The sequence below is a fragment of the Heliconius melpomene genome, chromosome 13, assembly GCF_056956725.1.
Source record: "Heliconius melpomene rosina isolate 202511_hmr_F chromosome 13, ASM5695672v1, whole genome shotgun sequence".
Lineage (NCBI taxonomy): Eukaryota > Metazoa > Arthropoda > Insecta > Lepidoptera > Nymphalidae > Heliconius > Heliconius melpomene.
The window spans coordinates 18,394,669-18,417,379 of NC_140401.1; the positions used below are offsets into that span (position 1 = coordinate 18,394,669).

The 22,711-nt window shown below is 35.2% G+C and overlaps 2 protein-coding genes across 8 annotated transcripts in view; one reads left to right on the forward strand and one right to left on the reverse strand.

Annotated features, from left to right (window-relative positions):
• Positions 1-22,711, reverse strand: part of LOC146533251 (uncharacterized) — a 30,802-nt gene that overhangs the window by 5,740 nt on the left and 2,351 nt on the right. The window contains exon 1 of one of the 2 annotated variants that reach the window (XM_085196908.1): positions 22,081-22,208. The exons of the other annotated variant lie outside the window; for it this stretch is intronic. The gene's annotated coding sequence lies outside the window, so the exon portion shown is untranslated. Of the gene's footprint in view, positions 1-22,080; positions 22,209-22,711 lie in introns of those variants that run through there. 2 annotated transcript variants of the gene reach the window in all.
• Mip (Myoinhibiting peptide precursor) overlaps positions 9,111-22,711 on the forward strand; it is a 51,727-nt gene continuing 38,126 nt past the window's right edge. For all 6 annotated transcript variants that reach the window (XM_085196899.1, XM_085196900.1, XM_085196903.1 and 3 more), the window contains exon 1: positions 9,111-9,188. The gene's annotated coding sequence lies outside the window, so the exon portion shown is untranslated. The remainder of the gene's footprint in view (positions 9,189-22,711) is intronic.

Here is a 22,711-nt window from a genome sequence, read left to right on the forward strand (position 1 = left end):
CTAAATAGTTAATACACACGCGATGACACGTGCCGGGCAAACACGGCGCGCTGTTGACTCTGCAAATTACTTGTACTGGATTTGGACACGGTTTATGAGTTCCAATATGAACATTACGGTGTTTGTTACAAATAGATTACACGAGTAAAATTATTAAATATATACTTATGTTTGTATTTATTTATAAAGCCTCACGCTGTATTGCGCCATGCATGATAGGGAGAGAGAATATGGGAACCCAGTGTTATGACACTCCGTTCCCATTAGGACGCTTCTTCACTTTCCGTTGAAATCTGAAGACATTGCATGCTAAGTGGCGGAACTCAACGCCGCACCTTGCTTTGTTAGCAGAGCGAGGAAATAAAATATTAAACGTCAAAACAAATCCACAGCCTGTCTTGGAGTGGCCTAAAATATGTGCGTAACAAAAATATGAGCGAATTAGACAATTTATTTTAATTTTAAAATATAATAATGTAATATCAAATGATTATTTCAGCAATAATCTCTGATCAGCTAAAATTTGTAAAAATTTCCATAAAATAGATGCCAGCAACATAAACAAAGGTGTAACAGGTGTATAATAATTTCGATGTACACTCGTTGGAACATGTTATGTATGCATATTATAACATAATTTGATAAATTAAATATGAAGCAAACATTTCCGGAGGTGACTAGTAAGGCTCCCTAACAACGACGACACGGCTGCGACGCGACGGTCCGCCCGCCCAATGAACATAAAGGCGGAGTAAGAGCGCTAGTAAACATTATTTAACTACTGCTTCTAATTGATTTCAATTATTGGAAACTTTATTACTTTTGTTTGATAGGGACATCAGCAGATGTACTGTATCTGTGCGTGCAGCAGGGGAGGGGGGGGGGGGGGGGGGGGGTTGCAGGGGGGCAGGGGGGAGGGTGTTCTTAGCAAATATAAGCGAAAATAAATGAGACAATTTATAAATTTGTTATGAAATATATATACAAATTACTCAAATAGGAAACAAATAAGATTTAAGTAATTTTGATAATAACCTTTGGCTTAGCAGCTGAAATGAAAAACCGTACCGATTAATGGAGTCAAAACACGTGTCGTTCAGATAATGAGCGTCTTTTATCAATGTTCTTGTAATATCCCGCTGACACACCAACAAGTGTCTAACAGAAAGGAAGCTACAGATATAGGTAAACGACCCGACCGCACCGGACTCATGACCAGTAAATAATACGATAATACAAATAATTTATGAATTATAAATAACACACTCAATTAAAACAAATAAGTTCTGTGCGGAGCGTCGTTATATGTAGCTCCAATGAAACACTTACAAGTGGCTCGTGTCACACGTGTCATACGTGTCTCAGAACTCCAACATTTACATTCTTATAAGTGGGGATTGTCAAATAGAAATATTATGTGAACGTATAAAATAAAACCGAAGTATTCTGCAGTGCAAAGTCTGACTGACCACCGGGTGGTGGTTTGATTCCCACTCGGGGGATGAATCATTTTCATTTCTTCACTCAACACGCAATGTCTAATTCGAAAAATTAAACGATACGTGGGGAGCAGAGTGTTGTGTGTACGATTTTCACTCAGGGAATGTGAATTTACTATTTTTTTTGTTCTTAATTCTTCAATAGAAGAACGGCATTCTAAGCATTTAGCTAAACATCAAACAATTGAATTAAATTGAAATGTTATATACCTACATTATTAATAATTATAAGCATATTGTAAACGTAAACAACACAAAAATATATTTAATAGTATAATAGTATTTTTTAATAAAATCTTCATTCATTTTCATTTTTAAAAAATAAAATAAAAACCCAAAATTACCAAAATGTTATGTACCATAATCACACAATTTGTCTTTAAAATTAGCGTATGAACTGCAGAATGATTTAACACTAGATTCACTTCATATGATTTGGAATATTTTTGATTCACGCTTTTTTCACAATGCAGGGTAGAAGAGGGTAGAAGGAACCTAATGTAAGACATTCCGTTCTCCTCGTGCTGCCTTACATAAGAAACATTGCGTGTTGAGAGGTGGCACCGCTGCAACGACCGACGACGGGTTGGAATATTTATGAAGACGAAAAAGCTAAAAAATAATTAGTGTCAGTGAGCAGTGGTAGTGTTAACGATGTCATCTCAGCTTTACGACCTCCTATTATAGTGTCACTCACAATTGGTGTTTATTGCATCCTCGTAAACCTACACTTTCCGCTCTGTTTGACGAACTATCCAAATTATATAACTAGTTGAAATATACGAACTTCTCTTTCTTTTTCTTTCTAATTGCCATCCAGGCTGGCTATCTTTCAGTATCCGAGTGGCTTAATGCGTGATAGATAACAGTTAGCCTGTAGCTCCACTGGTGTTACACAGGGTCGGTGGTGGGCGGCGGTGACCCATACGCTCGTTGGTCTTGTCATTTCCACAAAAAAAAATCATGGGAATTGACTAGGCGTAGGTGGAGTTACCTCCACTGTTCAAGTCTCCACGCTAGTGCGGATTTAAAGGTAGGGGGCCCACCTTTAAATATATTTCTTACTTTATAGTATTGGATAGGTGGACTATGGACAATGTCAAGTATTGATGGGAATTCAGAAGTTATGACAGGCTTTTAAACAAATATTAATTACAACAGTTACAATCCTATGTTATATACATTGTCTAAAAAAACTATTATTATTACTCAGACATCCTCATACACCTATATTTTGAATATAACTGTATGCATTTCATATTTAAACTTGTGTTGTTAAATTATCTTTCAATTAAAATAAAATATAGTGTGTCGCGGCCGGCTGTAACGGCGACGTTGTGTGTTTGATTACTACTAGAGGAAATGGATGGAATGTATAAAAATACATTTCACACTCATTTCATACAATTTCCTTTTTGGAGTTCCGCCGTTAAATATAACAAACTCTTTGAATTGGTGACCGATAATTTACCAGAAAAATGCCTATTCTTATAAAAAAAAGCCTTCATGTCCCACATAACCTTTAAATCTTGTTCGTATTGGTCATCAACAAAATTTTGGTGACGTCACACGTGACGTCACTCAGATTTTCATTCAAAATGGGTGGAGCTTTAAGCGACATGCGCTTTCAAGTCCCGCCCATCGCCCTCGCAACCACCGACGAGTATATAAGGCTTTGACGGCGGACCGGCCAGCAGTAGTGCTCCGGAGACAACGCAGGGCTGTACTGAAAATACTGAAAAAGTTTACGCCGAGTCGACAACGGTAAGTATTGCTTTTTGATTATTATGTATACCAAAATTGACGAATGTGCTGAGGAATGAGAAATAAAAAAGGAAATTTGCTCTTTATTTTAGGTAAACTAAATATTAAGAGTTTGTAGAAGTATAATAAACAGTAATAAATATAAGTATATTCACATAATAAAAAAATTAGAAGGTTTGCCCACTGATATATAAAGACTAATTTAGTTTTCAAATTACTTTAAACACAAAGGACATATAAAAAAACCATTTTTATACTACATTACGCTGAACTGTACTGCACAGTTGTTAACTCCATCAACCTCATTAACGCTCTTAAGCTAGACAATAAAATCAACAAAAAATATCCTTAATAAAAGACAATAGGTAGTAGTAGGAGAGTAAACTACCATGTGAATATGGTAATACATCACCTTTACGTTTACGTTATTATATTTAGGAATCACATTTAGTGGATAACTTCACGTAACTTAAAGCTCATTTTATTTAGAGATTTTAGTCTTATATCACTCAGTACTAATAATAACAATAGAATTATTGAAAAAAAGAATTTTCTTCGTCCAATTTTAAAACTAATTTACTCCAAAAGAACTAATCTTTCAAAATAGGTAAAACACTTTCGTCCTCTTAAATAATGACTTAGTCTAAAGCCAGTGGCGAGGGTTTTTAACGACAGCCCGATATCGATGTCTTAGTTAATTATAAATAATGTCTCTAGTCGCGCAGCAATCGATATTAGAATAGAGTCTACTTAAATTATCTTTATTTATTAAAATGAATATTAGAAATAGACATTCGCACTACTACTTGTTATTAAATATATTACTTCTGTATACGTTCATATATGATTAATTTTAAAATACTTATTCATTACTAACATTAATGGGTAAAAATGTCGGTAGTAGTGGGTCAATATAAGGTAAGAATTACAGACACTGAGAATTTCGCAATTTTTTTACGGAAACTATTAAAGTGTCTACTCTGTGAAAAACGAGATTTACGTTTGAAAGCTTAAAGGCTACGACTAGTTTATAAAATAGCTTTTCTGTCCCACAGCATATTGTCTCTAGTGGGTAGAAAATTGCGAACGTCTAAGCTACGGCGAAGAAGCAGGAAAGTCAAATAAATAAAGTAACTGCTTTCAAATTATACTACAAAATATTATTGTTACGCTTCACGCTGTATTCCGCTCATAGTTGGGTAGGAAGAGGGAACCTGGTTACATAGTACGTTGCGTCTTGAGTAGTGAACTCCACGCCTCGCTTTGCCTCGTTACCAGAGCGAAGAAATGTACATATTAAAATATAATATTCACTCGAGTGAGAATCGAACCCACAACCTGTCACGATTCCAGCTACATGCTTGTGCCCGTAGAGGTATTTGGTTCTGAGCGTGCCACTTGCGCACAGTTCACTTGGCCGATGTCACGTTGTAATATATCATATTTTAAATTTAACTGTGAAAGACATACGTCGGGGGAAAAATGACATCAATTTTAATGAGAACCGTACCTCGAAGAATGATATCTGAACGGAACTGAACTGAACTGAACTGAACGTACTTGCTTCATTAAACGACCGACCGAGAGTCGAAATGAAAATCTACGAAATTGATCATAATAAATTGAAAAACTTTTATTCGTGAGACAAAATTAAATTGAACACGACGTTGCTCATATGTTTCTCTTTATCTAACATGTCTATAGACAATTGAATATCGATATTCATCAATATTCGTTACGTAATGTCATTTAAAATAAACTTTTTTTTATTTTTTCAATTGTCTTTTTGTTCAATACATAAATTAACATAAAATAAATGGAACTTCAGAAGCATCCAGAACTAGTAGTAGTATTATATTTTCTGTTTTCTTTACACTTATTGTTACATTTGCTAAATAATCAGGACTATATCGTCAATAACGGGAATTTAGTGTTACCACTAGAACTTTGAGCTGTTAGGCAATAGCACAGACACAGAACAGAACGAGCAAATAATAATATTTCTTTTCTCCGAATGAAAAATCTGCCGCTGACTCTTTTATTATTTAAATACCTCTAAAACCTACCAAACTCAATTTAAAATATTCACAATTAATTTGTCATGAAATTTACGACGTCGACACATGACGCCATAGAAATTACAGAAACGGTTAGAGATTCGTGCGGTGTACATAAAGTGCAGGCGGCGGCCGGCGTAGCACCGTAGCGGCGTAGCGCCTACGTACTACGCGTACTACGTTAGCGCTACGGAGACCTTAGCTTTGTATTTGAACACTTTAAATATGAGTTATTTAATGAAATAATTCAATTTTAAAAGAAAAAACCAATTTTAGACACGCGTTGTTGTTCCGCTGCTCAACAAGCAATGTCTCAAATAATCGGTATGCACCGTCAAGCTAAAAAATATGTGTAGTAGTCCTGTACTTCTTATTAAAAAATTTACGCAACTTGTTTAAAACATATAGTATTATTATATTATTTTATCTCAAAATACCAACTCCTTACTACTGAAATATTGTATCTCATAACATTCTTTATAATAAATAGAGATATTTCATATATTTCTAATATTAACTTTTGTTTAATTCATTAATGTGGTTCCTCCCTTACATGTTGCCATGTTCAAGTTCGCGTTTGCTCTACAGTACAGTACAGTTTTTATTTTCATGCAACAGAAAGTACTTTAATTCAGACGCAATTTTCAGTTGAAACTGAAACAACTGAAACGAAATTAAAAGAAATTATGAAAATAGCATAAATATTTGTTCACTCCAGTCTACTTTCTCTAACGGCCAGGTTCTCTCGGTTTGGGATAAAATGTTAGTTTAAATATATAATTAGTATACATTTAAAATAATAAATATGACGAAATGAGATGTTTAGGACAATTAGTGCGATGATTGTTGGGGATGACAGCCGCTTGGAGGAATTAATTATTTTCATTTTTGACAAGTTAAAGCACGGTGGTAAGTCTCGTCACTTAACTTCGGTCTCACTAAGTTATTTCAGCATTCTTTGTTATGCTTTAAGAAGTTAAAGAATGGGACTATCGGTAAGTGTCTCATGTAGATTAATAAAACGAAGAGTCTATATGCTCAGATCTTTGGAAAGTTACGTAAATAATTAAACAAAAAAAAACCGTTTCACGCTTTTTAACGTATGACAGGTTAGATAGAGGGAATCTCACCAATTTTCGAGACAGCGTATTGAATGACAACAATCACGGCCGCGCGGCTTATATAGAAATAAGCTAGCAAACGTCAGCAATCAGTGGGACAGTGGGGTAGTGGTAAATATTAGAACGGATTACTCAAGTCAACTTAACGCTCATTTCAAGTCTCGCGCCCGAAACAAATGCTAGCAATTAAAAACACTACCTCCCGTAACATTTGAATATGCACTTTATTCATATGGTAGTAGAGTTGTAAATTGTTATGATCAATGTGGAGGCTTCAATTTCGGGAGGTCATTTATTAAATGAACGCTCATTCAACAGGCGTCACGGGCGGCGCTAGTCGCGTATTCCGAACAAAAGAAACATTTGAGTGGACCCTTTAATTATTTTAAAGAACAATTATTTGAGACTATATTTGGAATACAGCGTTAAACGAAAAGAAAATAAAATTACTACGCTGCGAGTGGGTGACTTATGCATCACCTGGTCTGGTAACATTCTAAAAGTGACAAATGTTCGAACATAACAAATTTTATTAAATTTCACTATGAAATTAGAAAACATTACCTTATTTCTTTTTCAGATTCTATGAAATGTTAAAATTGCAATAGTTTCAGAATACAAAACATACTTTAAATATTCTCTGATCCATTACCCGCTCTGTTGAATAGGTGAAAACGTCGTTAAGCATTGTCTTCACATTTCTTAATCATATTGTACATTTAAAGTCGTAACACAGAATTTCGATGATATTATATAAAACATAAGATATGAATACATACATTACGTGTAATACCGATGAAATATGATACAGATATAAACTACTACACCAAGATTGAAAGCTTAAATTTCAATATAGCAGAAGTAAACCGCACACCACATCTACTCGTACTATTGAACTTCCGACGTGTACGAGTCAATTAATGTCGACTTGGTGAGGTACTCGTCAAATTTAATTGGTCAGAGCTGACTGCGCGGTGATGGTGGCGCGGTGGTGGCGGGGTGGTGGCTATCAGGTTGCCTTATTTGGAAGATATCAGAACAGTGACGGTTAAACTTGCTAAATTCACTAAAATTAAGTGAGTAACAATCTAGCTTGGATAGCTTTAGCTCTTAATAGCACGCTTCACGCTGTATTCCGCGCATAGCAGGGTAGGTACATTGCTTGACTAATTAGAACTAAGAGAGGTCTTGTCACATATTTTATGTTATATGAATTATAAACGTTTTTTGTGGTGGACATAAATATAATACATATAGACAGAGAGAAATTAGATTTAAGACATTCCGTTGAGTGTTGCAACTTAACGTCGCACTTCGTTTTACAAGAGCGGGGGAATAAAAATATTTTATTTATGTAGATTGTGTTATTCAACCTTTCTTAGATACCGTTCATATGTCTACCAACTCAGGGTTGCGCTGTACTTTTATAACACATTTTAATATTGTTATGTGTAATCAAGGAGTTGTTCCTAATTTTGCTACATTTTTAATTGTGATATGATAGTGCTACACGGAACAGATGGTTTTTCGATATTATATCAAACAACTTCAGTCAAAAGGCCTTTGAGAAGTCTAATATCCGACGCTGGGCCAATATTACAAATATCTCACAAGCAAATAACATAATACTTTGATGAAAATTCTCATCAGTGTGTTGCTGTGCCCCTGTGCCCCTGTGCCCCTGTGCCCCTGTGCCCCTGTGCCCCGTGTACAGCGGCACTGCGCCCGACGGTGCCCCTCAGTGCGACGGTTGTGGGTTTAATTGTAACTCGGGTAAATGAATTATTTGTATGTTCCTGCTCTGGTACAAAATATACAATCTGGTACAAAGTCTACAAAGCGTTAACTTAAAATGACGTCACAGTAATATTAAATTAGTTTGAACGTAATTTCAAGAAACATTTAGAGCGCAGGACGATTAGCGGTGCGGCGCGGTGATGAGGAGATATTGCTACCCGCCACCGCCTACGACTAATTGTACCTACCATCGCGTTTTGTGTCCGAAACTTTAATGACACTATTAAATTAAATCTAAAATGAATATTTCATTTTGTCCAAATTATTTGCATAATGTGTCAAGATTTTCATCAACGTAATATTTTTTTACGTATCCTGCACATATCAGGGTAAGCAGAGGGAACCTGGGAACCTAATGTTATAACAGTCTGTTCCCATTAAAGCACTTCCGTTCCCCTACTTTCCGTTGAAATCTGGAGGCATTGCGTGTCGAGTGGGGGAACTCAACGCCACCGAACCTACAGCGTGTCGCGCCACGTCTGCCCTTTATATGAGCTGTGCTTTATTACTAATCGGTAACCAAGAGACCATGGGTTCGACTGCCACTACAATGAAAAGATATTGGGAACATATAACATAAAGACATTTTATTTATTTATGTAGTTACGACGATATTGTAATAGTTTTAATGTAATAGTGTATTATTTTTATAATTACATGCACTTTGTTAACTTTTATAAAAAAAAGCCTTCATGTCCCACATAACCTTTAAATCTTGTTCGTATTGGTCATCAACAAAATTTTGGTGACGTCACACGTGACGTCACTCAGATTTTCATTCAAAATGGGTGGAGCTTTAAGCGACATGCGCTTTCAAGTCCCGCCCATCGCCCTCGCAACCACCGACGAGTATATAAGGCTTTGACGGCGGACCGGCCAGCAGTAGTGCTCCGGAGACAACGCAGGGCTGTACTGAAAATACTGAAAAAGTTTACGCCGAGTCGACAACGGTAAGTATTGCTTTTTGATTATTATGTATACCAAAATTGACGAATGTGCTGAGGAATGAGAAATAAAAAAGGAAATTTGCTCTTTATTTTAGGTAAACTAAATATTAAGAGTTTGTAGAAGTATAATAAACAGTAATAAATATAAGTATATTCACATAATAAAAAAATTAGAAGGTTTGCCCACTGATATATAAAGACTAATTTAGTTTTCAAATTACTTTAAACACAAAGGACATATAAAAAAACCATTTTTATACTACATTACGCTGAACTGTACTGCACAGTTGTTAACTCCATCAACCTCATTAACGCTCTTAAGCTAGACAATAAAATCAACAAAAAATATCCTTAATAAAAGACAATAGGTAGTAGTAGGAGAGTAAACTACCATGTGAATATGGTAATACATCACCTTTACGTTTACGTTATTATATTTAGGAATCACATTTAGTGGATAACTTCACGTAACTTAAAGCTCATTTTATTTAGAGATTTTAGTCTTATATCACTCAGTACTAATAATAACAATAGAATTATTGAAAAAAAGAATTTTCTTCGTCCAATTTTAAAACTAATTTACTCCAAAAGAACTAATCTTTCAAAATAGGTAAAACACTTTCGTCCTCTTAAATAATGACTTAGTCTAAAGCCAGTGGCGAGGGTTTTTAACGACAGCCCGATATCGATGTCTTAGTTAATTATAAATAATGTCTCTAGTCGCGCAGCAATCGATATTAGAATAGAGTCTACTTAAATTATCTTTATTTATTAAAATGAATATTAGAAATAGACATTCGCACTACTACTTGTTATTAAATATATTACTTCTGTATACGTTCATATATGATTAATTTTAAAATACTTATTCATTACTAACATTAATGGGTAAAAATGTCGGTAGTAGTGGGTCAATATAAGGTAAGAATTACAGACACTGAGAATTTCGCAATTTTTTTACGGAAACTATTAAAGTGTCTACTCTGTGAAAAACGAGATTTACGTTTGAAAGCTTAAAGGCTACGACTAGTTTATAAAATAGCTTTTCTGTCCCACAGCATATTGTCTCTAGTGGGTAGAAAATTGCGAACGTCTAAGCTACGGCGAAGAAGCAGGAAAGTCAAATAAATAAAGTAACTGCTTTCAAATTATACTACAAAATATTATTGTTACGCTTCACGCTGTATTCCGCTCATAGTTGGGTAGGAAGAGGGAACCTGGTTACATAGTACGTTGCGTCTTGAGTAGTGAACTCCACGCCTCGCTTTGCCTCGTTACCAGAGCGAAGAAATGTACATATTAAAATATAATATTCACTCGAGTGAGAATCGAACCCACAACCTGTCACGATTCCAGCTACATGCTTGTGCCCGTAGAGGTATTTGGTTCTGAGCGTGCCACTTGCGCACAGTTCACTTGGCCGATGTCACGTTGTAATATATCATATTTTAAATTTAACTGTGAAAGACATACGTCGGGGGAAAAATGACATCAATTTTAATGAGAACCGTACCTCGAAGAATGATATCTGAACGGAACTGAACTGAACTGAACTGAACGTACTTGCTTCATTAAACGACCGACCGAGAGTCGAAATGAAAATCTACGAAATTGATCATAATAAATTGAAAAACTTTTATTCGTGAGACAAAATTAAATTGAACACGACGTTGCTCATATGTTTCTCTTTATCTAACATGTCTATAGACAATTGAATATCGATATTCATCAATATTCGTTACGTAATGTCATTTAAAATAAACTTTTTTTTATTTTTTCAATTGTCTTTTTGTTCAATACATAAATTAACATAAAATAAATGGAACTTCAGAAGCATCCAGAACTAGTAGTAGTATTATATTTTCTGTTTTCTTTACACTTATTGTTACATTTGCTAAATAATCAGGACTATATCGTCAATAACGGGAATTTAGTGTTACCACTAGAACTTTGAGCTGTTAGGCAATAGCACAGACACAGAACAGAACGAGCAAATAATAATATTTCTTTTCTCCGAATGAAAAATCTGCCGCTGACTCTTTTATTATTTAAATACCTCTAAAACCTACCAAACTCAATTTAAAATATTCACAATTAATTTGTCATGAAATTTACGACGTCGACACATGACGCCATAGAAATTACAGAAACGGTTAGAGATTCGTGCGGTGTACATAAAGTGCAGGCGGCGGCCGGCGTAGCACCGTAGCGGCGTAGCGCCTACGTACTACGCGTACTACGTTAGCGCTACGGAGACCTTAGCTTTGTATTTGAACACTTTAAATATGAGTTATTTAATGAAATAATTCAATTTTAAAAGAAAAAACCAATTTTAGACACGCGTTGTTGTTCCGCTGCTCAACAAGCAATGTCTCAAATAATCGGTATGCACCGTCAAGCTAAAAAATATGTGTAGTAGTCCTGTACTTCTTATTAAAAAATTTACGCAACTTGTTTAAAACATATAGTATTATTATATTATTTTATCTCAAAATACCAACTCCTTACTACTGAAATATTGTATCTCATAACATTCTTTATAATAAATAGAGATATTTCATATATTTCTAATATTAACTTTTGTTTAATTCATTAATGTGGTTCCTCCCTTACATGTTGCCATGTTCAAGTTCGCGTTTGCTCTACAGTACAGTACAGTTTTTATTTTCATGCAACAGAAAGTACTTTAATTCAGACGCAATTTTCAGTTGAAACTGAAACAACTGAAACGAAATTAAAAGAAATTATGAAAATAGCATAAATATTTGTTCACTCCAGTCTACTTTCTCTAACGGCCAGGTTCTCTCGGTTTGGGATAAAATGTTAGTTTAAATATATAATTAGTATACATTTAAAATAATAAATATGACGAAATGAGATGTTTAGGACAATTAGTGCGATGATTGTTGGGGATGACAGCCGCTTGGAGGAATTAATTATTTTCATTTTTGACAAGTTAAAGCACGGTGGTAAGTCTCGTCACTTAACTTCGGTCTCACTAAGTTATTTCAGCATTCTTTGTTATGCTTTAAGAAGTTAAAGAATGGGACTATCGGTAAGTGTCTCATGTAGATTAATAAAACGAAGAGTCTATATGCTCAGATCTTTGGAAAGTTACGTAAATAATTAAACAAAAAAAAACCGTTTCACGCTTTTTAACGTATGACAGGTTAGATAGAGGGAATCTCACCAATTTTCGAGACAGCGTATTGAATGACAACAATCACGGCCGCGCGGCTTATATAGAAATAAGCTAGCAAACGTCAGCAATCAGTGGGACAGTGGGGTAGTGGTAAATATTAGAACGGATTACTCAAGTCAACTTAACGCTCATTTCAAGTCTCGCGCCCGAAACAAATGCTAGCAATTAAAAACACTACCTCCCGTAACATTTGAATATGCACTTTATTCATATGGTAGTAGAGTTGTAAATTGTTATGATCAATGTGGAGGCTTCAATTTCGGGAGGTCATTTATTAAATGAACGCTCATTCAACAGGCGTCACGGGCGGCGCTAGTCGCGTATTCCGAACAAAAGAAACATTTGAGTGGACCCTTTAATTATTTTAAAGAACAATTATTTGAGACTATATTTGGAATACAGCGTTAAACGAAAAGAAAATAAAATTACTACGCTGCGAGTGGGTGACTTATGCATCACCTGGTCTGGTAACATTCTAAAAGTGACAAATGTTCGAACATAACAAATTTTATTAAATTTCACTATGAAATTAGAAAACATTACCTTATTTCTTTTTCAGATTCTATGAAATGTTAAAATTGCAATAGTTTCAGAATACAAAACATACTTTAAATATTCTCTGATCCATTACCCGCTCTGTTGAATAGGTGAAAACGTCGTTAAGCATTGTCTTCACATTTCTTAATCATATTGTACATTTAAAGTCGTAACACAGAATTTCGATGATATTATATAAAACATAAGATATGAATACATACATTACGTGTAATACCGATGAAATATGATACAGATATAAACTACTACACCAAGATTGAAAGCTTAAATTTCAATATAGCAGAAGTAAACCGCACACCACATCTACTCGTACTATTGAACTTCCGACGTGTACGAGTCAATTAATGTCGACTTGGTGAGGTACTCGTCAAATTTAATTGGTCAGAGCTGACTGCGCGGTGATGGTGGCGCGGTGGTGGCGGGGTGGTGGCTATCAGGTTGCCTTATTTGGAAGATATCAGAACAGTGACGGTTAAACTTGCTAAATTCACTAAAATTAAGTGAGTAACAATCTAGCTTGGATAGCTTTAGCTCTTAATAGCACGCTTCACGCTGTATTCCGCGCATAGCAGGGTAGGTACATTGCTTGACTAATTAGAACTAAGAGAGGTCTTGTCACATATTTTATGTTATATGAATTATAAACGTTTTTTGTGGTGGACATAAATATAATACATATAGACAGAGAGAAATTAGATTTAAGACATTCCGTTGAGTGTTGCAACTTAACGTCGCACTTCGTTTTACAAGAGCGGGGGAATAAAAATATTTTATTTATGTAGATTGTGTTATTCAACCTTTCTTAGATACCGTTCATATGTCTACCAACTCAGGGTTGCGCTGTACTTTTATAACACATTTTAATATTGTTATGTGTAATCAAGGAGTTGTTCCTAATTTTGCTACATTTTTAATTGTGATATGATAGTGCTACACGGAACAGATGGTTTTTCGATATTATATCAAACAACTTCAGTCAAAAGGCCTTTGAGAAGTCTAATATCCGACGCTGGGCCAATATTACAAATATCTCACAAGCAAATAACATAATACTTTGATGAAAATTCTCATCAGTGTGTTGCTGTGCCCCTGTGCCCCTGTGCCCCTGTGCCCCTGTGCCCCTGTGCCCCGTGTACAGCGGCACTGCGCCCGACGGTGCCCCTCAGTGCGACGGTTGTGGGTTTAATTGTAACTCGGGTAAATGAATTATTTGTATGTTCCTGCTCTGGTACAAAATATACAATCTGGTACAAAGTCTACAAAGCGTTAACTTAAAATGACGTCACAGTAATATTAAATTAGTTTGAACGTAATTTCAAGAAACATTTAGAGCGCAGGACGATTAGCGGTGCGGCGCGGTGATGAGGAGATATTGCTACCCGCCACCGCCTACGACTAATTGTACCTACCATCGCGTTTTGTGTCCGAAACTTTAATGACACTATTAAATTAAATCTAAAATGAATATTTCATTTTGTCCAAATTATTTGCATAATGTGTCAAGATTTTCATCAACGTAATATTTTTTTACGTATCCTGCACATATCAGGGTAAGCAGAGGGAACCTGGGAACCTAATGTTATAACAGTCTGTTCCCATTAAAGCACTTCCGTTCCCCTACTTTCCGTTGAAATCTGGAGGCATTGCGTGTCGAGTGGGGGAACTCAACGCCACCGAACCTACAGCGTGTCGCGCCACGTCTGCCCTTTATATGAGCTGTGCTTTATTACTAATCGGTAACCAAGAGACCATGGGTTCGACTGCCACTACAATGAAAAGATATTGGGAACATATAACATAAAGACATTTTATTTATTTATGTAGTTACGACGATATTGTAATAGTTTTAATGTAATAGTGTATTATTTTTATAATTACATGCACTTTGTTAACTTTTAACGTTAACTTGTACACGTGTCTGTTATTTGGAGCATTCAATCAATATTGTTCTATGTAAAGTGAACTCGTAATTATCAGTCGCGTAGCGTGACATAGCACGTATGTGGATAGTACTAGTATATGTGATGCCAGGGCGCGCGGGCGCCGGGCGCGGGCGGTGCAGCGCACTCATCGAGAGATATGATGGATGGTTACCCAAGAGGCAGAACTGACTGACTGACTCCAAATGTTTATGATGATAGTCGCGGGTTTGATCTCCACTCGGTGATGAATATTTTAATTTCCCCGCTCTGGCAAAGATTAGACAACACTCAACATTCAATGTTTCGAATTCTGGTGGAAAATTGGGAACGTACTGTCTTAACACGAGGGTCGTGGAGGTCAGCGCGAAGTAACTACAAGTTATAAAGTTTGCGGGCGCGTACACACAGTGATCACTGTACTCACTGACCAACCAACGAGAGGTTGATCCAAACACTGTTTTCCAGGGTGGTGGATAAATTTCACATTCATTTCAGCCTGATACCGCAACACGATTTCGAGGTCGTCATTTAAATTGTAGTCGATATGTGACTCGACTCCCAGATGTAAAAATATAAGAAATATAAATTATTTCAGCATAGAATTTTATAAAACAAAATTTGTGGGAAAAATGCTCAAATTATACTGGAAACGGAAAAACCTAATAATTAAATAACAATAAAAACAAATAAGGTCGAATACACAATAGGCATGATTTCCATACAAATTGCACGCGCAGATGGCGCTTGAATATTAAAACAATTTTAATTTAACTGGGGCCTGCTACATCAATTGAGAAAACACCTGAACTTATATATCATGCTAGTAGTAGCCCGGGACTTTGTTTGCTTCAACTATAACACTGTTTTTCCTAAAATCCTACTTTCTCTCAGCCCCGTTGCCAGCTTTGTATAGGATTCTTAGCTTTCCTACGCATTTTATTTTAGAGATTTGTTCATTTAGGGATGACGTAGATCTGTGGGCCTTGGGTTCGGACATCTCGATCTATTATGTAGGTACATCACCGATTTTGGTAAAATCATTATATTTTTCTTGTTATTTTCAAAAATGTATTAATTCACTTTCCGCTGAATTTTGGAGGCATCCGTGTTGAGTGGCGCAACTCAACAAGCGAAGAAAATGGAAATATAAACACTCACATATTCATTTCTTTAGAGGTTTGCCTTAAAGAATCTTTAGGGCCGAATTTATAGATGGCGAACCTATCTCACATCTGTCAGTCAAAGATTAACAAACCCCAAAGTAGGATGCCATAGCACATAATACTGTGGAACACATAACCACGTCAGTTAATTATCTAATTTTTTTAATCGACAAAACTTTGAGCTAAGTCTATTCGTCAATCCATCAATACCGCCATTGTAATGTGGAGGTGATCGTGATCGAGACATACCCTAGAATGGACAGGGCTACACCCTTCCAAATACAGGCGCTTCATTCCCTTATTATTTTGTGCTACCAGTATTTGCGGTATAATTTAGAAATACAAAATTTTAAAAGCAGTATTTTTAATGCCCTAATTTAAAATGAAATGCTGTTTTTGGTAAAATAACAAACAAATATACATTTCCACTAGCGGCCGCTCTCCACGTGACGGACACTTGGCGGGAGTCAAGAGTGCTCTGCGTCAGTTTGACGAAGTCTTGTTTCCTAATGACAACTTAAGTGACAAGCTAATTCGTTGAAATTAATTTTTTGTTTTTAATATTAAAATATACGCCTGATCGACATCTCGTTTTTAAATGTCTGTGTACGATGGCCGTAGTTTCAAACCTCAGTTTTAGAATGCCGCCGGGGCCCAGCTGCTTAAATTATTAATTATTCACATTTGTTTCTGAGACTGTCGTGGTGCAGGCGCACAAGCGTGCGACGTTGAATTCCGTTATTCCTCGCGCAGTATCTCGAGAATAGAGGAAAGTGGGGAAAGGAAATGTGTTAATACTAGGTTCCCAAGTTTCTTCCCTCCCTGTAGCTTGGTTAATCTAAACGGTGCCCAAGAGCCGCAGGTTTACTCGTAAGTTCTGGTGCGATTAAATTTTATACGTACGTATTGTAAATAAGTATATAAGTAGTTACCTAAAGCTATGTTGGTTAGCTATCTTGTAGTTATAAAACTAACATAAAACAACTATCACGTACAGTTAAAATATATTCCAAACGATTAATCGTATAGTAAGGTTACTGAATAAAATATGATAAGACGCTCGTAAAGACGCTAACAACTATCGCATGTTTCGTTTACCCTGAGACGGCGTTATTGCGCTCTCACGCGCTCGTGGCCTCTTAGAGGTGACGTTACCTGCAGAGGCACGAGGCCACGGTGGCGCAGTGGTGGACAGCCACTTCTAACTCTATTTCAACTTCTTCATATTGGTTTAATTTAATATACATACGACTTTAGTAATCTTTAAAAATATCTGTCTAAAACACTTTTACTAGCTTAAGTTATATAACTATTGTAATAATGTCAATAAAAAATGTGACCGACAGAAAAATTGAAAAACAAAAACGAATAAACCTTTTAAATATTGATTTTAATAAATATTTTTTTAAATCAAAGCAATATTATACCTAAGTAACCAATCATACTAATGTTCGACAAATTTGTATGATTGTGTCGGATTAAGACACTTACCGCCAAAATGTTTAAGGTGTTGCGTGTTGATCGGCGGAGCTGAACGCCACGCTTTGTAAAACAATAAATTACACATTTCATAAATTAAAACACCCATTATTATAAACACATCAGAATATAGTGTTCACTTTTAGAACCCCAAGGAATTGAGGGCCTTTCATTTATATCAAACTATTATTCCTTTGTATGAGGGCGCTCGTACGTCAAATAGATATGTTATCACGTGGAAGTCTACACCATAAAAGTTTCCATTTTTAATAAACATTTTATAGTATTTATTTCGTATTATACAACAATTTACTTGAGTGTTGAGTCATTAGTTAAAATACAACCAAAGTGGCTACCGTGACTGTTGTTTATGATGGAAATTGAAATAGATTTAGTTTATTCATTTTTTTCTGAAGAAAAAGGTAAGTTTAATAATAAATTATGAAATTATAAAACATACGAAATTATACAAAAATTAAAAACCAACCAAGATCAATCACTGTACATTAAACGAGCGCCGCGCTCGAACTCTTCGCTTAATGCCTCCTGTAAATAACTAAGACGCGACTATATTTATTGCTCGAGGATATTTTTACTTATTACCTCAACGTAGGTGTCGTTCATATTTTTTATATAATACTTGGATGGAATTTGAGGAGCGCAGATTCGAGTCCTGTTACGTTTAAAATTTTAATCGGTTTTACTGTGAGTGAATTAACACTTTACAACTATTAATACATTTAATGAGGAACATGTGTAGTCCGTGTGCGGCGGTGGACGGGCAACACACGCACCTATTACAATTTTGACGTATGTAGGTACTCGTAGCTTGGTAACACCCTACGTCGCCAAAAATATTGAATTCTTTAAAATATTCAACACATGATTTTTTATGTTCATTGTGTTCGACATATTGAGATATATGTATGTGTGTGTGTCGTGTGTGTGTGTGTGTGTCGCACCGCTGATACGTCCTAATGTTATTTACTCTGGACCAAGTTGTGATTGATTTTATTATAATTTGATTAAATTTCAATTTATGTACCATAAAACATTAAATATTCTTTATAGCTTCATCCCACACACATAGCAGGGTAGGTAGTGAGAACGTAGTGTTAAGACACTCGCACTTTCCGCCGAATTCTGGATTCGATTGATTGTCGATTCGTAAACATTTTTAATGTATGTACCATAATACATAAAATATCCTTTTTTCTTAGGAAAGGTGGTGGGAACCTAGTATCAAAACACTTCCTTCCTAATATTCAATCGAATCCTAAAGGAATTGCATGTTGAGTGGAAGTGGTCTGCGGGTACAGCGCGAAACTTAAAAAAAAAGAATTGCCGTGATGCATAGACGTACCTATAGGCGAGAGTTTAGTTTACTCTCCCTGTGTCAGTATTGGGTAGGTAGCTGCTGTACGTACGCGGACAAACAAAGTCTGTTACTACAAGACACGTGTTCGATGTCACGCGCCACACACACACACACACACACACGCAACATACTGTATGAAGCCAGATAATAGAACATACTAATTTATTCCAACTAATTTATCAAAGTCTGTGACTTTAAAATTATGTCATTTTGTTTGAATATTCCAGGAGACTGTCAAACTTTTGTTTTTTATATTAATTAAAAAAAACTGTTGACGAAACCCAAGTCGGGCCAAGTTGATAATCTGCAAATTAAAGCAAGCCGATACCTCGACTTCATTTAACTTATTTGAATATTAATCACTTGACTCTTTGACAGTTTCAAACCAAACTCATGTATCTCGTTGGACTCCTGAGTGGAGCGAGGCTCACTGAGGACACAGTCTTGGAACATTTTTTCTTCATGTAAAAATGTATAGATAAAATATATAGGACACTTCAAAGAGATTACGAAATTTGTGTATAAAACTTGTATTATTTTTCCATTTTCCAAATCTGGGTCTGGTTTCTAACCAGATTTTAAAAAGAATATTTTAATAAGTCTAAAGTGTTAAATATTTTTTTACGAGTGTCCAATATTTTTAAAACGTAAGAAAATGATTAACATTTAACAACAAACGTTTTGTACACAAACAAATCTAAAAAATTATTCCAATTATTAATTATATATTTAAATAAGCGAAGCATGACAACACTCAGGTGTGAGTCCCCCCATGCGTCGTCCATGGGCCCCCGGGGGCTATAAATTCACCAAAACGACGAGTCTCATTGTTTAGAAAAATTAAAAAATTGTTCGCGAACCGAGCTCATATTAACAAGCTTAATTGTTTTCGTGTCGCCTTTTCACGCCAAATACTCGGATGTTAGCAGGTCGCTGTGCAAATGTAATTACAAAGATTGGAATCACATTACATTGAGTAAATCTTTACTAATATTATAAAGCTGGAGTTGTCAGCGTTTTAAATTAATATTTATTTTTGTGTTGGAAAGTTTACATACCGAAGACGGCTATGGGACCTGCGCTAGATCGCGGTCAAAGTCTCCTCGCACACTTAGAATACCTAATTATATATATAATACATGTGCAATGCAAATAGTGTGAACTCGAATCCAAGACCCAAAAGATTTCTCTTGCGATCAAAACTACTTTTCTACGTATCTATGCTAAAATGTAAAAAACGTCTATTTATTTAGTAACTATATGTTATTTATAACATAAAAATTGTAATAATATAGAAATAATAGCAATCTGAGGAAAAAAATGGGTAAATCCCTTCTGTACATTAGTCGAGTCGCTGCGACAGTGTTTTATTCTTTCAGTTTGTATCTCTTTTAATCTCGCGTAATGAAGTGGTCTTTGAGCTCTAACTACTGAAGTCAAACACTCGTGCGGGGGTTCCCCTTTTACTTACACTTCTATCTCTTAGTTATACATATATTTTATTCTTTGCGCTAGTATTTTTTGTTCTGATATATATATTCTAGAAGTATTATAACATTAACGCATTTTGTTTCTTTTGATGTTATGTTCGGATTAGGTAGACAAACTAAGTAATACCAAAAAACTATATTTATATCGAATAGAGATAGATTAGATATTAAGTAACATTTCAAATTAAAAAGATCCTGGCAGTTGTCTTACTTTGTAAAAAAATAGTTTGTTCAGGTGTATCCACTAAAAATTTAATTATTATCTAATTTGTTTTAATTGTGCAAAATTTCAGATTACTGGGCTTGATTTTTTTTATTTTTAGTTTTTTTTTATTTTGTGTAATTATTTTTAAAAGTAAAATAGAATGTTTATTTATTTGTATGTTCTAGTACTTTTTGGCTAATAACTTTATCTTTTAATCGACGCGGTATGAATAAAAAATATTTATCAAAGTTTACCAAAATAAATGTTATCTATTAAACACAAATTATTATTTCCAACACAATGATACAATATACGAAACAGTAACCAACCAACCCAACCCAAACCAACAGAGAAATTTTTTTGCTCGAAAACATGATATTTTTAAACAAACCGAGCAAAAACTGACATTAGCCAGAATTACTGGCAGCAAAGTACACGGAGTACAAGTTAGCGTAATATTATAAGTAGGAATCTCATCTCGAGCTCATTAGGCCCTCGTTAGGCGGCCGCGGAAAAAAGTGGAAAAGTGGTACCGACCTCCACCCCCCCGCCGCCGCCGCCGCCGCCGCCGCCGCCGCTACTCATTTTGTTACTAGATTACTTCATGTATTTCCGCTTCCGTTTTTAGAAAAATATGTTTAATTTTGAAGTTAAACGGTGTTTTAACTTTTTTTAATTAGTTGTTTGTGAAGTTGGTATGTTTTTATACGATACAAGAAAATTTTAGATAAACTATACTAGTAGGTACCTATAACATATACGAGTAGAAAGGATGATGGGTGATGACTGTCTAACTAAGTTCTTGCACTGGTTCATGACTACTTTTAATAATTATTTTAGAATTACTTTTGAATTATTTTTTTTTAAATTAAAGTGGGGAACAGAGTTTCTTAACACTAGGTCCCCTCTGCCTACTCTGCTGTGTGCGAGAAACAGCGTGAAGCTGATTTTTTTTTAATTCAAGTGAAAATAGATTAATTCTATGATATCTAAAACATAATTATAAGAATGTTGAATGAAATAGCATTAAAAGGCACCAGCTGTAGAATCAAACCACTTTTATATGATATCGTTTAGCTTCGTATAAGTTATTACTAACGTCCCCCTATCGCCCCCTATCGCCGCATCTGTGATTGATGACGGCGACGCTACTTCTGCTTCAGCGGATGTCGACTTGACTTTCACATTAAAACTGAATCAAATACTTTTATACTATCAAATTTAAAATGCTTCTACGATTTTTTAATGTCCTTTTTAGTTAGTAGGTATGAGTGCTAAATGAGGTTTAGATGGGCACTGAAGATAGATATCGAGCGGCGCAGTGTTACGTGACTAACTACTAAACACGTACCATAAGCTACTACGTGTTGTGTTCACGTTCACGTTGTGCGTGTACGTGAGTCAACCTTAAAAATACTTAAATCTACTAAAATATAGATCGATCAATAATATCTAGTTTTATAATTATAATGAAATACTTTTTTATTTAATCTGTACGTACACTGTCCAACCTCATCTCCCGACAGCTCAATTACCTACGATATACATTATAAAGCACACAAACTTAGATTATGAACTAATAGCAATTAAAACGACGGAGGACACTTCAGAACTGACAGCCTGACGTCGTCGCGTCCCTCCCGCTGTCAGTCCCGCTGTCAGGCGCCTGACAGATCTGACGGCGGCCATAGATTATGCTCACTTATAGACAATCAATCTATTTTAAATGATATAGGACGTACTCGTAGTGGGCGATTAATTATAACTTTATAATATACTAGTGGACCCGGACGCGGCTACGCCTGCTTAAACTATAAGAATATTTATTAAATATATTTTCAGTTTTCAATAGAATTAGTAAGAAAATATAAGCTTAAATAATCAAAAAGAATAATAATTAGAGATATATTATTAGAAAAAATATCTGAGAAATTGAAAACCAACATAAGAAGTAAAAGTAACTAAAGGATATTCTTAATATTAGAACCTAGAACCTAGAACCCGTACCTAAAAACTATCTAAAATATTTTTTGTCAACAATATCAAATAAAATAAGAAGAGAACCTAAGAGAAAGAGAAAATTTATAAAACCATCAACGTCATCTGCTCGTTCGCGTCGGTCATACTCATAC